The sequence below is a fragment of the Myotis nattereri genome, assembly GCF_964212035.1.
Source record: "Myotis nattereri genome assembly, chromosome: 1".
Lineage (NCBI taxonomy): Eukaryota > Metazoa > Chordata > Mammalia > Chiroptera > Vespertilionidae > Myotis > Myotis nattereri.
The window spans coordinates 24026946-24043803 of NC_138075.1; the positions used below are offsets into that span (position 1 = coordinate 24026946).

The following is a 16858-nucleotide window of genomic DNA, read 5'->3' on the forward strand; positions in this document are numbered from 1 at the left end:
ACATCCTGTGGGGGATGTAGGCGTGCTGAGGTTGATGTAAGTGCAGCGGAGGGGCGGGGGGAGGAACTTGCATGCGCCTTGGTCCGGGACTGTTGCAGGCATGCGCATGGGTGACAGCGCGCTAGGGGGCATTTACACGACAAAGGGGGAGGAGAGGATGTGCACACTGGAGGCCTGTGGCTTCGCAGATCTGCAAACCTCTATGGTGCGGCCAGGGTGTCATCTGGCCTGCCACAGTGGCTGTCCCTGCGATCATGCACCTTCTGGGCCAGGAGGCAGGAGTTGCACAGCCACTCCTTGGCGCTGATGGCCTGCAGGCGCTACTTCAGCTCGGCCCGCAGGCTCCACTTGGCGCACTCACGGCTGCCACCGCCGCCATGTGGGGAGTACAGGCCACCCTCCGCCAGCCCACCTTCCCCGCCCAGAGGCTCTCCAAGCATGCTGCCCTCAGGCTTGGAGCGGCCTGGGCAGGGCAGGACGCCTGCGAGTGCTGCCTACAGGCTGGGCTTGGAGACGAAGCCAGGCATCCTGCCCCGCCCCGCCCCGGCCGCTCGGTGCCTGCACGCTGCCCACTGACCCTCAATTTGCATATTCCCTCCTTATTGGCTGTGGGTGCTGCCATCTTTGTCATGGAATTACAGTTAATTTGCATATTACTCTTTTATTAGAGAGGATACTTAAATTTTTTAAAGTTTATTAAAGAACAAAAATGATGGAACAGCGGAATATTTCTATATCTGAAGTCTCATTTTAGGTCTTTTTTTCTTTGCATTCCATATCCAGAACTTCAACCTGTCAAATTCATCCTCTCAAAGGTTTTCTTCACTATTATCCAGTCAATTTTTACATGTATTCTCCTATAAGAGTCAATCAAATGTAACAGTCCTTCCTTTAAAAATTTCATTCCTTTTTTACTATTATATTTCTCAAATCTTTTTCAGTTATAACAAATATTAGTAGCTCTTACCAAGCTTTTAGTTTAGACTTAAAGGTTAGAGAAACTTCTCTTCTACATATCAAAAGTCATTATTTTTCTAGAGTTCCTATAGCAAAGTGCTTTGTCATTTCTATAAATTACATGCAAAATCACCACCCTCCCAGATCATATTTCTAACACAGACCAATAGAAAGAAGAAGAAAAAAAAAGGAACTGACATTACACTTAAAAACACTCGATTTTGTTGAAATCTTTAGAGCATCAAAAACTAAACTAACCTGGCTGGTGAAAGTCAGTGGTTGAGTGTTGACCCTGTGAACTAGGAGGTCAGGATTCGATTCCTGGTCAGGACACATGCCAGGGTTGTGGGCTTGATCCCCAGTAGGGGGCATGCAGGAGGCAGCCAGTCAATGATTCTCTCTCATCATTTATGTTTCTCTCCCTGAAATCAATAAAAATAAATATTTTTTAAAAACCACTAAACTAGTAAACAATCAAACAAGCAATAAGAAAATGCCAATTTATTTTCTTAGGAGCGGAAACAGTCATTCTTATACCCAAAGCCTGGAAAGAAACTCAATTCCTATGTACAACTATTGCAATTATTTGGTTCTCCTCTTTGTCATAACAAAACTATATTCTAAGCCAAAAAGAAAAAAAAAATTATTAGGTCCATCTTACCTCTCAACCAAACAGCTGCAGTTTCATTTAAGACTGACAGATACTCTAAATGGTTCTTTGCTCCTGTTGAGTAGTTAATACTGAATTCAGTTCTCCAAGTACAAGGAAGAAAGGCTGAAAACATAAAGCTTGACAAAATCTTGGCCAATGTTTGCTGATGAAAAGATGCCTCTTTCACTAACAAAATCATCTCTGGTCCTTGACCCATCAGCTTATCACTCCTTTTGTTCCCAAATTTCTACTTCTAGAAGGTCATGCTAAGGTTGGAAAACGAAGTGTCATTAACTGTAACCATGCTATTCATTACCTGCTTTAAAAGATCTATTGTAGCCCTGACCGGTTTGGCTCCGTGGATAGAGCGTCAGCCTGCGGACTGAAGGGTCCCGGGTTTGATTCCGGTCAAGGGCATGTACCTTGGTTGTAGGCACATCCCTGGTGGGAGGTGTGCAAGAGGCAGCTGATCAGTGTTTCTCTCTCATCGATGTTTCTAACTCTCTATCCCTCTCCCTTCCTCTCTGTAAATAATCAATAAAATATTAAAAAAAAATCTATTGTTATTAATGGACCTAGTCATTTTTATTTAGAAACAGTTCATAAAAGAGTTTAAAATTTTAACTGCATAGGAAATTAAGAGGTAGATCTTTCAAGTAATTTTATTTTTAGAAAGGTATAAATTTTTCTTTACTTTTAGATAGTTTTTTCCTACTCAACAAAATAGAATGTCTTCATTGTTGACAACTGGAAAATTCAGAAAAATTTTAAGGAAAAAAAATCACTCAAGATAGCCATTGCAACATACTGGTTTATTTCCCTCCAATAATTTGTCTATGTCCATGCTCTCAAAACAAAAGAAATTGCTAATTTGTGCTCTAAATATTTTCATTGCAATTATCCTTTCATATAATGAGTATTTTTGTCATTAAGTGTTCTTTAATGCTTTAACATGATTTTTAATGGCTACATTGTCTTCTACTGTACGGATGTACTATAATTCACTTGGTTATTCCCTAATGTTTAATTTTTTCACTATGTACATTTTTTTTTCATCAATTTCAGGGAGGAAGGGAAAGGGAACGAGAGATAGAAACAACAATGATGAGAGAGAATCATTGGTTGGCTGCCTCCTGCACACCCCCTGCTGGGGATTGAGCCTGCAACCCAGGCATGTGTCCTTGACCAGAATTAAACCTGGGACACTTGTCTACAGGCTGACGTTCTATCCAGCCAGGGCACTATGTACATCTGACCTATCATATATTTTGTAGAATTATGCAGAATGTTACTTTGAGCCCAACTCCACCCAAATTAATTATGCCTTGCTTAATTAATTTATGCCTGCTTTCCTCTATCTTTGCCCTCCCCTGCAAAGGAAATAAAACACTGCAAACATTTTATGGTAAAATCCTCTTTGCGTATAAAGCCATTTCTGAGGCAATGTTGGGATTTTCATATAACTTGACTAATGGAGAAAAGATACAAATGCTTATAGGCCTTAATGGTAACTTGAGGCTTTGTCTATCCTAATTTGTTAACCAAGGGAAACATGAGAAATAGCATGTTTTATTTTCCATTATTATAATATATTTTAAAAAAACAAAATACTTAAGGCTAAACTGACAATTTCTAATTATGAAAAATAACCTAGATCCCTTCAAAGTGGGAATTCTAGATTTTATACTGTATTACAACCAAAATAGGATGCCATGTTAATGGCTATGGTGAAATAGTATGGCAATGCAGAAAACAAAAGTAAGTTTCATTTGATATTTGAGAAATGCAAATTATAACATTTTAGGTTGCTTTTTAATCACATTCCCTGGAGCTTTATTTTTCAGGTTAAAATAATTTAAATCTATAACTTCTTGAATTTCCAGTCCTTGTCACCAGACATGATCAAGAAACATTGAAAAAAATGTTTTATTGTCACAGTGAATAAACAAACATTAAAACAATATATTAATATTTTGCCTATCAAGTTGGCAATGACTTTTAAAAATTATAATACTTGGTGTTGGCGAAAATATAAGGCTAGGTAGTGCCTTTCTGGAAGACAATTTCACAGTATATTTCATTCTCCATGAGAGATCCCACAAATCTCCAGCTACATGTAAAATGTAGTCTTCACTCCTTGGAATTTACCCTAGTGCTGCTATAACCCAAATAGAGGGGTTAATTAAAAGGTGCATCAGCAGCAAATATTTTAGGGCAATTACTGTTACTTCAAATTTAAACTTCCAAATTTTTTTTTTCCAGTTAACAAAGATTTGGTCGGTTACTATATACAAAGGCCATAACAATTTTCTGAATAGCTACAGGTAGGTAATTGAATGAAAAAGTACTACTATGTAAGAAAACTATACTAAAGTAATTGATTCAACTTAGAGGCTTAATAATCTACCAAAGAGCAGAGAGACTCTACAAATCTACTTCTGAAGTTATGGATATTTTGTTTCACAAATTCATTTCCCTGAGAAAAAAATAACTACCTAAAACATTACCTGTTGCCTAGGTGACATGACTAAACTTGAAAAGAGGATTGCTTTAATGCTGTTAATTACACCAACCTATACTAATGGATTTTACTTATTTCTATGAAAATTAAGGTGCCTGCCTACTAAGGGACATGTACTAGTAAGAGAATTAGGTGATTTTTATTCTTTAAGCAAATCCCTCTTTTCCTTCTGACTTCCCTGTCATTAACCAGGCTCTAAACATAAGGGTAAAAACTCTTAATTTCAGCTTACTCCCTAAGACCTATCCAGAAAATGATATACCTGAAACATCTACTGTCAGTGCACTTCTTTCTATTCATACTGCCATCATTCATTCAAGCCCTCAATTCTTCTTGCTGAATTCCCACAATAGCTTCCAGCCTCTGTCTCTACCATTCCCTCCCATCCTATGCACTAATGCCTCCTAAAGGTACGTGATTTCCCTACTCAAAAATCTTCAGAGATAGAATTTTTAATGATGCAGAAAAAGAATAAATGGAAAAAAAAAGTATTTACAGGCTAAAATCACATACATAGACTTTAGTCTCAGTAATGTTAAAAAGCATGTCTGTGTATATGCATGGGCTTACATAGAAATGTAAGCGCACATTCATACATAAAGGAAAAATGGAGGGTCAGGAAACACATCCAATGTTAACAGTAGTTATCTCTTAGTCGTAATGCTACGTTTTATTTACTTTCTTCTTTATCTTTATAACAAACAGATTTGTAGTAAAGTCTCTTGGTAAAGTGTCTCACAAGCCATATAGTGAACACATAGTTAATGTTATAGTCAGTAAGACATTCAAAAGACATTGCACATACTCCCCATTATCTATGAATCTAACCCTTCACACCTGCCCCTCCCCGCCAAGTTCAAGGCCCTCCTCAGTCTGGCACCTATCTCCCTCCTAGTCTTAGTCCTTATGACCCTTAATATAACCCGGGCTCCTTAAGACCAGATTAGATCCTTCACATTGTTCCTTGAGCATAGCAGTTGTTTCAAGCTCTGCTTTCATACTCATTCCACCTAGAATGTGGTCTCTTCCCACTTCCACCTATCCGGATCCTATGTGTTCTCTAAGGTCTATGCTCAATGCTCCAAAAATAGCAAATACCACCACACCCATATCTCTCCCTTGTTCATAGCAGACAACACTAATTGATTTCTGAATCCAGGCCCCTTCTCAAAATCCCTCAATTAAACAGACCTAGGCAATCTTTACTCATCAATCCATGTTGACATACAAAATGAAACTTATCTGCCATTCCTAAAGCAATCTAATGTAACTGCCCCCTTCTCCCCTATCCCCAGTTCTTTGTGCTCTTGTAGAGTTTATCTCCTCCACCTTCTATAAAGAATCATTTACTTAATTGTCTTATCTCTTCCCAGCTAGATTTTAATCTGCACAAGGGCAGTAATTTATGTCTTATTCATCTTCATAGCTGCTACAGAGCCTTGCAGGAAGCAGGCATTCAAATAGTTGCTTCATTCTTTTGCTACTATCTCATCACTCAAAATGGCTAAGTAGATAAAAGCTTTATTTTGAAACAATTAAATTCTTCTTGAGGTATTGAGTTCAAGTTTATTTTATCAATTTTAGCTAACACTAATTCAAAATAATACATACAAAAATAAGTAAAGAAAGAATATATACATCCCTATGTTCATTGTAGCATATTTACAATACCCAAGATTTAGAAGTAGCCCAAGTGTCTATCATTAGATGAATGAATAAAAAAGCTGTGGTACATTTACACAATGGAATACCACTCAGCCATCAAAAAGGAAATCTTATCCTTTGTGACAGCATGGATGGACCTGGAGAATATTATGCTAAGTGACATAAGCCAGTCAGAAAAAGACAAATACCATATGTTTTCACTTGCATGTGGAATCTAATGAACAAACAAATAGAAACAGACTTATATATACAGAAAACAGACTGACAGCTGTTAGAGGGAAGGGAGCTTGGGGCACTAGGTGAAAAAGGTGAAGGGATTAAGAAAACAATAACAGCAACCAAAAACACCTCATACCAGCCGTGGGCAAACTACAGCCCTCGGGCCGGATCCGGCCGTTTGAAATGAATAAAACTAAAAAAAAAAAAAAAAAAAAAAGACCATACCCTTTTATGTAATGATGTTTACTTTGAATTTATATTAGTTCACACAACCACTCCATCCATGCTTTTGTTCCGGCCCTCCGGTCCAGTTTAAGAACCCATTGTGGCCCTCGAGTCAAAAAGTTTGCCCACCCCTGTCATAGACACAGACAACAGTTTGATGATTACTAGAGGGAAAGGGCAGGAGGAGACAGAAGAGGATAAAGGAGAGAGGAAGGAGACTTGATTTTGGGTGATGAACATATAATACACAGATGATTTATTATAGAATTGTATACCTGAAACCTATATAATTTTATTAACCAACTAGAGCCCCAGTGCACGAAATTTGTGCATGGGTAGGGTCCCTAGGCCTGGCAGGCAATCAGGGCTGATTGGGGCCTTCTGGCTGCTGGCCAGGGCCTTTCTTCCCTCATAACGCGCTGCCCCCTGGTGGTCAGCGCACGTCATAGTGAGCAATTGAATTCCCGGTCTCCTGGTCGAACTCCTGAGGGGACACTTTGCATATTAGCCTTTTATATATATAGATGTCACCCCAATAAATTCAATTAAAAAGTAAAAAATATACATTGCTTAAGAAAGGAATTATTTGGGGGATAAAACAATGGAGAAATTAAAAGAAGAAAAAAAGCTAAAAATCAAGCAAAGCATCAACAAAGTCAGGCAAGTAGTCTGGTAAAGTTACAAGAACTTTTTACCAAAATCAGAAACACAGTTCAGGAGACAATGTGTAGAGGAAAAAGTAGTAATATAATAAGACACATGCTGCCATCTAGAGGTTGAAGGCTAGATGATTTTTCTCTTCAATCAGACAAGTGAGTTAATTTAACTTTTAACTATTAAAGACAAAGGTAGGACTGAACAGACCTTATAAAATAAGCCAGATAAATAATTGTGATGTCAAATCACAGTGAAGAATAGTCAGGGTATAAGAGTTTCAATTATTATCTCCCTGCCCTCGTTCATAGGTTAAAATTAAAAATATTAAAAGAGCTAAGTGTTCGTTAGAATTTTATTTGGACTTCTAAACATAAATGGCCACTTAAAAAAATCACATGCCTAGAGGGTAGAGAAGTCTACTATACCACAGGCTAGCGTGAAGCAGAAGCTTTTCTGTGGTACCACCACCAAAGAAAGTTGTATCAAATAGTTTCTGGTGCACACAACTTCATCAATGTAGATTACTGGGATGAAGTATCAAGTTTAAATGGGAAGTCTCAATCTGTTTACAATAAAATGTTTACTTTCAAAAACTATGGTGATTACATTTAGCCAAATAACAGTCCTATTGAAACTGTTAAACAAACACAGGATTAGACTATAAATTAGCAGAAACACTTGCATATATCAAAATAAGCTAAATTTCTTAAAGCTTCTTTAAATGGTAATATACTTCATGTGATCTAATTTGCTTAATAACTTCTTAGGTAATCCTTTCTTTATAGTACCAAGGTAATTTCAAATCAGTCCAAGTAAATGAGTGTAAATTAAATTGATATTTTTATTTGTTTTATAAGATACTAGAGGCCTGATGCATGAAATTCATGCAAGGGGCTTGGCCCCCGCCACTGCAGCGGCTGCCTCTGCCTTGGCCCCCACCCACCGCCCCTCGGCCCCCCGCTGCCAGGGCGGCTACTGCTGCCTCGGTCCCCACCACCACAGCTTCCTCCAAAAGGCTGCCTGGAAGGATGTCTGGAAGGACATCCAGTCTAATTAGCATATTATGCTTTTGTTACTATAGATGGTAAAGTGTAATCAAGAATAAATGTATCAAATTCAATTCCTCTTCATTATTAAAAACAAACAAAACACCACAACATCTAACAAAAAATAAGACATAACTTCTTTAACCTGACAAAGGGAATCTACAAAACACGCGCAAACATCACATTTAGTGCTTTCCCCTAAGATCGGGAAGAAGACAAAGATGTCCACTCTTGCTGCTTCTATTCAACACCGTACCAAACTTACTAACCAGGGCAATTAGGCAAGACAATGAAATAAAATATCCAGATTGGAAATAAAGAAGTAAAACTATCTCTATTTGCAGGTAACCTAATTTGGGGTATTAAAAATCTTAAGTATATTTACTAAAACACAATTAGAATTAATAAATAAGTTAAGTTGCAGGATATAAAATGTACAACAATTGTTTTTCTCTACAGTAGCAATAAGCACTCTGAAAATGAAATTAAGAAAACAATTTCATTTATAATACATCAAAAAATAAAATACTTAGGAATACATTTTTTTAAAATTCACAATTGTCCATGTCAGTCTGTCATGATTTTAGCCTCATACGGCAAAATAAAAAATGATCAACACAAGATTTTCTTTCAGGACTTATGAATACATATTAATAAACTAAGTGCAAAATTTACACATACTTTGAAAACTAAAAAATATGGTTGAAAGAAATTAAAGAAGATATAAGTAAAGAGAATGACACACCACATTAATGAATGACCTAATATTATTAAGATGGCAATACTCCCCAAAGTGATCTAGAGAGTCAATGCAATCCTTATCAAAATCCCAGCTGATTTCTTTTAAATAACTGACAAGTTAAAATTCCTATGGAAATTCAAGGGACCCAGAAGAGCAAAAACAATCTTAAAAAAAAACAAAGCTGGAAAACTCACACATCCCAAATTGAAAACTTGCTATAAAGCTACAGTGATGAAGATAGTGGGTACTGCCCTAGCCAGTTTGGCTCAGTGGATAGAGCAACGGCCTGAGCACTGAAAGTTCGAGTGTTCGATTCCAGATCAAGGGCACATACCTGGGTTCAGGTTTGATCCCCAGCCCCTACTGGGGCACATGCAGGAGGCAACCAATTGATGTGTCTCTCTCACATGAATATTTCTCTCCCTCCCTCACTCCCTCTACTATCTCTAAAATCAAAGGAAAAAATACCCTCTGGAGCGGATTAAAAAAAAAAAAAAAAGTAGACAAAGGGTCTGAATAGATAGTTTTCCAAGAAGACATACAATTGGCCAATAAGCAAATGAAAACATGTGCGATATCATTAGTTTTAGGCAAATGTAATTCCAAAGCACGAGCTACCACTTCACATCCATTAAGATGGATATGATAATAACTTCCTTAAACAAAAAATAACAAGTACTGGCAAGGATATGAAGAAATTGGAACCCTCGTACATGCTGGTACACCCAGTATTTTAAATAGTCTGACAGTTCCTCAATGGTCAGAGGTAGAGTTACCATATGACCCAGAAATTCCACTCCTAGTTATAAAATTCAACAGAATGAAAAGACAGACCCACATAAAAACTTGTATGTGAAGTTCATAGTAGCATTATTCACATCAGCCAAATAGTGAAAATAACTCAAATGTCCATCAACTGGTGGATAAATATAATGTGGATAACTAGTGAATAACTGTATTTATACAACAAAACATTCTGCAGCCAAAAAAGAAATAAAGTACTGATACATGCTACGACATAGAAGAATACTAAAAACACTATGTTAAGTGAAAGAAACTATTCACAAAAGACCACATTTTGTATGATTCCATTTATATGAAATGTTCAGGCTAGGCAAATTCATACAGACAGATTAGCTACTGTAGAGAAATATGATTGGTTTCTGCACATGCATATTATATCCTGCACTTTATTCAACTCATTTATTAGTCCTGCTCTTATGCCTATTGAGTTTAGGGGTGGAAGGAAATGGGGAGTGACTGCTAATGGGTAGTCTCTTTTGGTAGTGATAAAAAGGTTCTAAAACTGATTGTGTTGCAAGAACTCTGAATATATAAAAATCATTGAATTACACACTATAAAAAAGTAAACTGTAGCCTGGTTGGTTTGGCCCAATGGTTGAATAACAACCTAGGAACCATGAGGTCAAGATTCAATTCCTGGTCAGGGCACAAACTTGGGTTTGGGGCTCGATCCCCTGTGTGGGGCATGCAGGAAGCAGCCAATCAATGAGTCCCTTTCATCACTGATGTTTCTCTCTCTCCTTCTCCCTTCCTCTCTAAAATCAATAAAAATATATTATTTTAAAAAGTGAATTGTAGAGTATATAAATTCTATCTCAATAAAGCTGTTATTAAAAACAAAAAACACCATGCACCAGAGCCCCAAGCTTTAGCCTAAGTTTCAAATGACATGATCTACTGTCATTCTATTTTAAAATATTTTCAAGATAGCCAGTAAATAGGTAACCTGCATGACTACTAAAATGTTTATAGCTTTAACGGATTGGGGGGGGGGGCAGTTCTTAAGAGTAAAAAATGGCAGAGAATCAGGTATTCAATAAGATTCAAAATAGTTCAGTGGGTCTTAGGAATAAAGCAAGCTATATAATGTTGCAACTTACAAGACTAAGTCAGGATTATGCCCAGGTCATGATCGCGATGGAGTAGGGTTCAGGTATATAAAGAATCAAACCATTATCAACAAGTTTCACACTATCTTTACTATGTGTGGTTGATCATCCACTGTCATAGAGGAAAAATTCCAGATATTACAAGACCTTCTTACTTTTCTCATCACTAAAACACAAAAAAATCATCCAGAAATAGAGTAATTTCTAGAAGTTTCTACCTTTTCAGTTTTAAGTCAATGAATTTCATTAGAAAAACTCTGTCATTTCATTTGAAGACATCTGCAGTTGATCATTCTTCAATCAAAAAACATGCATTGCACACTTACTGTAAACCAGGTACTCTATGGGTTACAAAGACAGCCCAAAAATATGATTCTTATTATATAGTTATAATCAATCCAAGAGATAAGACATACCAAAAATTTCCCAAAATGGTAAAAGTGCCATACAAAATGAACTGCTCTTGAGTAATTTGGGAGACTGACTAAAAGAGTTCACTTTTCATATCAGGTATGAAAGAGCTAAATACTGGGCAGAATAATGAAGGATGAATAAAAGTTATAATACTAGAACTAGGTCAGGGAGAACTTTCTGAGAAAAAAGAATAGCATGAACAGAATTAAGAACGTGGGAAAGTGTTCTGGGAAGAGTATTTCAAATGGGAACAGTGTATGGTATTTTGGTAGGCTAGTGATTAGGCTAGGGTCAGAGTATAGAAAAAGCATGCCAAACTCAAAGGCTAACACGGGCCAAATAAACAAGGTTTAAGTTTATGTGGACTGCAAAAAAGCAAAAGCTTCAATTTTCATAGAAACGTAGGTTTACTTCGATAGAGACATGCTCAATACGAAGGGCTGGAATAAATGAGTAATCATTAACAAAATAATAGAACATTTTAATAAAAATTAATATTTTTTTCTTGAACATTAACTTACCAGACACTGAATAACTGCACAAATTAATAAGCATAACACAAATAAACCTATTTTTCTTGTTCTCCGAAAGCGAAATATTTCCTGTTGCGTACACCAAGCAAGTCGGTACAAGACTAATGACGTGGCAGTCAGCTGCTAAAATATTCGCTGCTAGTATTAGTGGAGAGAAATGGTGCACCTGCACGTAAGGCACATAAGGGAAATGAATACAACACAATTATAGTAACCAGTCATCAGCAAACATTGTAGTTCGTTATTAATAACTAGTGGCCTGGTGCACGAATTCATGCACATTGAAAGGAAATTAATTAGAAGAAATATTTCAATATCACTATTCATTCTTTCTCTATAATAGAAGTGTCAACCAAATTTACGATTGACAATGACAGACAGATCGAAACACACATGTGCAATTGGCACCAGCAAGAGCTTTATATGTATCACGCATGCGCGAGTCAACTTAGCCTTTTATATATATAGGATAAACTTGCTTAATTAGACCTACTTTCTGCTTTAGCTAAACTTTTTCCAGCCCAGTGAAGCACCTCAACTTCTCTTTCAGGTAATTGTCAGCAATACAGCAATAAATATCAACACGAAGCAGATTATTATTGTAGATCACGCAGGGAGAACAAAGGGTAAAATATTTAACTGCAGCAGTGTTTGACTATATTCTGCGCAGTGAGAAAACCTGAATTCATTTTCAAGGTCCACCATTTCTTATTCTTTTCAGTCGGGTCAAGTTTCTAAGCTTCTAAATCTCTGTTTCCCAGCTAATGAAAAGAAAATAGGATTCCACTGAGTCTCCTATCTACATATTCCAGGACTTCTGTGAGGATCAAATGAGATGAGGCACAGGAAAACACTTCACAGACATTTGGTTAAAGTGTAAAGTATTTCCACCTGGCTATAAAGCAAGTCGTGTTCCTGGGCTGAAGAAACTGCAAGGAGGCTAGTCACTAGGGAGAGGAAGCTGGGCGTTGCTACATGATGTCGTTACCCTGATGGACACTTAGCATATTAGCCTTTTACATATATAGATTACGTATAACAAAATATGGTAAAAATTAAGTTACAACATTTTTATTAAAACGTTTCTTATATACCTTATATTGGCTGGGCCGCAAAAATATTCATTGTGTGCCACATGTGGCTCGCGGGCCCTGTGTTTGACATGCTTGGTATAGAGGATTTTGAATGCCATGGAAAGGAATCTGAATTTTATCATATGGGTAATGAAGTACTGTTAATGACTTATGAGCAAAGGACAAACCAAAGAAATGACACTTAAGAAAAATTAATCTGGTCGTGGCAAACAAGAGAGACTGGGATAAGGCAGTGGAGAGGCAGGCAGACCATAAGAAGTGACTACAACAGTTCCAGTCCAAAACAGAAAGGACACTGAACTCAAACAAAAGTAACAGAAATGGAATTCTTTATATGGGAAGGCAGTTTACAATTTTTTGTATTTCTATATATATCATGAGAATTTCATATAAATTAACTGCCCAAATCAAGCCAAGAGGCCCCTATACAAAAAATTATTGCACCCCCAAATCTGCACACCAAAACGGTTATGAGACATAATCATGTACCAAATCAAAGGGCAGGGTTTGCCTTTCAAAAAACACAATCTAGTTATTATCAGCCCAAGAAGGTTCACATTATTTCTATACTAACATTTAACAATGCTCTAGGGAAGTGACAAACAATCATGTTTTAAGGACAAATATTTTTTGCATCTTTTTCCTTTCCATCATCTTTATCAGTGGAGATATTTGCATGAAAACAGGATAACTGGTCCTGGGGGATTCATCAGTTCCTACTGCTTATTTTTCATCCATGTCATCCTCTCAATTAATGTAGAAAAGAGGATTGAGACATCGAAATACCAGATTAGGGTATCAAGTAAATGTCAACCTCTAGAGTAGATGAATAATCTATAAGGACAAAAAAAAAAAAAGGATCTTGTTTTTATGCAAATACACTATACACAATAAAACAAAGAGAGAGTTTATATCCAAGAAGTCTGATCCATATCAATGTAATTCTTTCCAAGTATAAATATAAAATCTATATTCTAAATATGTCAATAAATTCTTATGATCAAAGCAAACGACAATCAGTTGCAAAGCACTGCTACAGAAGTTTAAATAAGACTGAATTTTGAACTAGAAAATAATTTTGAAAAATCTCCGCTGTACTCATGGGACTTATCTGGCAGAAATGAGCATTTCTGTTGCATGGTTTTGGTTCAGTGCATAAAGTGGCTGATTAGGTGACTTTAAATCTCCCCACCTACAAAGCCTTAAATTTTAGATATACCCTTAACAGTAATGGTTTTAACTGTGTGGATTAAAACTAAAACAAACCATACCAAGTTTCTGATTCAGTGGAAAGCCATTAAAATAGACTTTATTGATGCTTGGGGAACTGATTCATTCTAAAAACTGATAAAGAGAAAGAATAATTTATTCAGTAAAAATAGCTTTCAAGGTAATAATAAATAGTTACTAAGTAAAAACCATCATAGAAAAATTCTAGCTAATAAGAAGGAATGACAGAATTAGAATATTACCATTTTGAAATCTATAATAAAATAGTAGACTTAGGCAGTTACCAAAGGTTGCTAAAACTCTGGTGCAAGGCTGATGGTGAATTTTACAATGAATAATAAATCAGGCTAACAATATCTTTACCAAGTAATTAACCTTAATATCACAAAGAGAGACAGACATTATATACCTTCTGATAAATGTATACAATACTTATGAAATATTCTTGCCAAAATAAAAATCAAGCCTGTATCTATCTATGCACCACCATAGGATGGTAAGCAACAAAATCTAAAATATGGAAAATGCTTCTGAACAAATAACTAGGTTTAATAAATGACAAGGGAAAATACAAGGGAGGAGGAACTATGACAGATTAAAAGAGACTTAAGCCTGGCTGATGTGCTCATTGGTTGAATGTTAACCTATGAACCAGGAGGTCACAGTTTGATTCCCAGGTTGTGGACTCAGTCACAAATAGGGGGTGTGCAGGAGGCAGCTACTAGTAATTGATGATTCTCTCTCATCACTGATGTTTCTCTGTTTCTCTCTCTCTCTCTCTCTCTCTCTCTCTCTCTCTCTCTCTCTCTCTCCCTTACTCTCTCTGAAATCAATAAAAACATATTTTAAAATAGTAATAAAAAATAAATAAATGAGCCCAGCTGGCATGGCTCAGTGGTTGAGCAGTGACCTATGAACTCAGGGCACATGCCAGGGTTGCAGGCTCAATCCTCAGTGTGGGGCATGCAGGAAGCAGCCTATCAATGATTCTCTCTCATCATTGATGTTTCTATCTATTTCTCTTCCTCTCTGAAATCAATAAAAACTATTTTAAAAATAAATGAATAAATAACTAAAAGAGACTTAAGAGACATATCCACCAAATATGGTATATGAACCTTAGTTAAGATACTGATTTAAACAAGCTAACTGTATAAAAGTAATTATGAGTCAACCAGGAAAATCTGAATCTTAATTGGGTATTTGATGATATTAAGCAAGTTTGCTAAAAAATTTTAGGCATAATAATGGAAGTGCAGTTACATTAAAGAAAGAACGACAGAAAGAAAGGAAGGGAGGGAGGGTCCTTGTCTTTTGAAATCACATCTGAAGTTATTTGACAATGAGGTAATCTGATGCCTGAGGGTTGCTTTAAAAGAATCATGGGAGGTTGATATAAGTAAAACAGATTGCCCATGCTGACTATTAAAGCCAGATATGAGTACATGAAGTCATTATTTTAGTCTCTCTACCTTGGTAAATGTTTAAAATTTTCCATAATTAAAATTAGTGAAAAAACCCCACACAAACTCACTTCATTATCTTTCTCAGTAGGAAAGCAGAAAAAAAAACCCCACTATTTAGAGAAAATATAGCAATTTCAACTATAACTAACTAGAAATAACATTATTAATCAATATATTCGACAATATAGCATCTTCTTGACACACTGAGCATAAAATTTATTTCATAAAAAAATTGACACAGAGAGATAAAGGATTGATCATTATTATTATTACAGCATTTATTATCCAGAGCTAGAAAGAGAATCAATTTCTATACTATACAAGCCTTGCATTCATGAATTTAATAATCAACGATTTGCTTTTTCATTATAAACCCTGGAGGTCTATGACATACCTGGTAATTAGTAATTTTACCAAGACATAAACTTCAACCACAAGAAATACACAGTACATAGAGAAGAGTTAGGTCACAATGAGTGAACCTAGCAGAGAACCTAGCAACCATATCTTAAAGCAGTTTGTTGTTCTCTGCTTCTTGATTCATGAAGTGATTAAAAAATGTTTTCTTGGTAAAAAAAAAAAAAAAAAAAGAGCCAATGTTAATTACAGTAATGGAAATAAAAGATAAAGAGGGCTAAAGAAGTGATGACTATCAGTCAAAAATCATAGGCTTTAAATTGAATTTTAAAGTTAAATGTTGAATTTGGAAGTAACTTAAATCAATGATGTGTAAAAACCCACCATATGCTCTATAAACAAGAAAAATAATTTATGAAACATTTTAGGATTGCTCTAATCCATTCTCTAATCCAGTGATGGCGAACCTTTTGAGCTCGGCGTATCAGCATTTTGAAAAACCCTAACTTAACTCTGATGCCATGTCACATATAGAAATTTTTTGATATTTGCAACCATAGTAAAACAAAGATATTTATTTTATATATTTAAATGCCATTTAACAAAGCAAAATCAACCAAAAAAATGAGCTCGCGTGTCACCTCTTACACGGGTGTCATAGGTTCGCCATCACTGCTCTAATCAGTACAAAACTTGCATTTTGAAGAAAATTATAAGCTATACTAGCCTCTCAGAACTGTGGATTTATGAAGGTCTCAAGAGGTATCTACTGAGAACAAAGTTCTAACCACTGTATTTATATTGAATATCTCTTTCAATTACAAAGTGAAAATTTTCTACAATTCCTTTTCTAATTTTATAATGAGTACAGTATAGGAAGAGATATAATTTATCTATATATATTTATATATAAAAGCCTAAGCGACTGAATGACCGGTCACTATGACACGCACTGACCAGCAGGGGGCAGACACTCAATGCAGGAGCTGCCTTCTGGTGGTCAGTGCACTCCCACAGCCAACCTCCCACGGCCCCTATCAGCCCAATCACTGGCCAGGCCAAGGGACCCAACCCATGTATAAATTTGTGCACCGGGCCTCTAGTAAAGAAATAATTTTAAACTAAAATAATGAAGAACAGATAGGAATAAGTAAGATCTTTTTTAAA

At 36.2% G+C, this 16858-nt stretch overlaps 1 protein-coding gene across 1 annotated transcript in view; it reads right to left on the minus strand.

The window, feature by feature from the left end:
* LIN52 (lin-52 DREAM MuvB core complex component) overlaps positions 1-16858 on the minus strand; it is a 96944-nt gene that overhangs the window by 67740 nt on the left and 12346 nt on the right. The gene's annotated exons all lie outside the window — the stretch shown is intronic.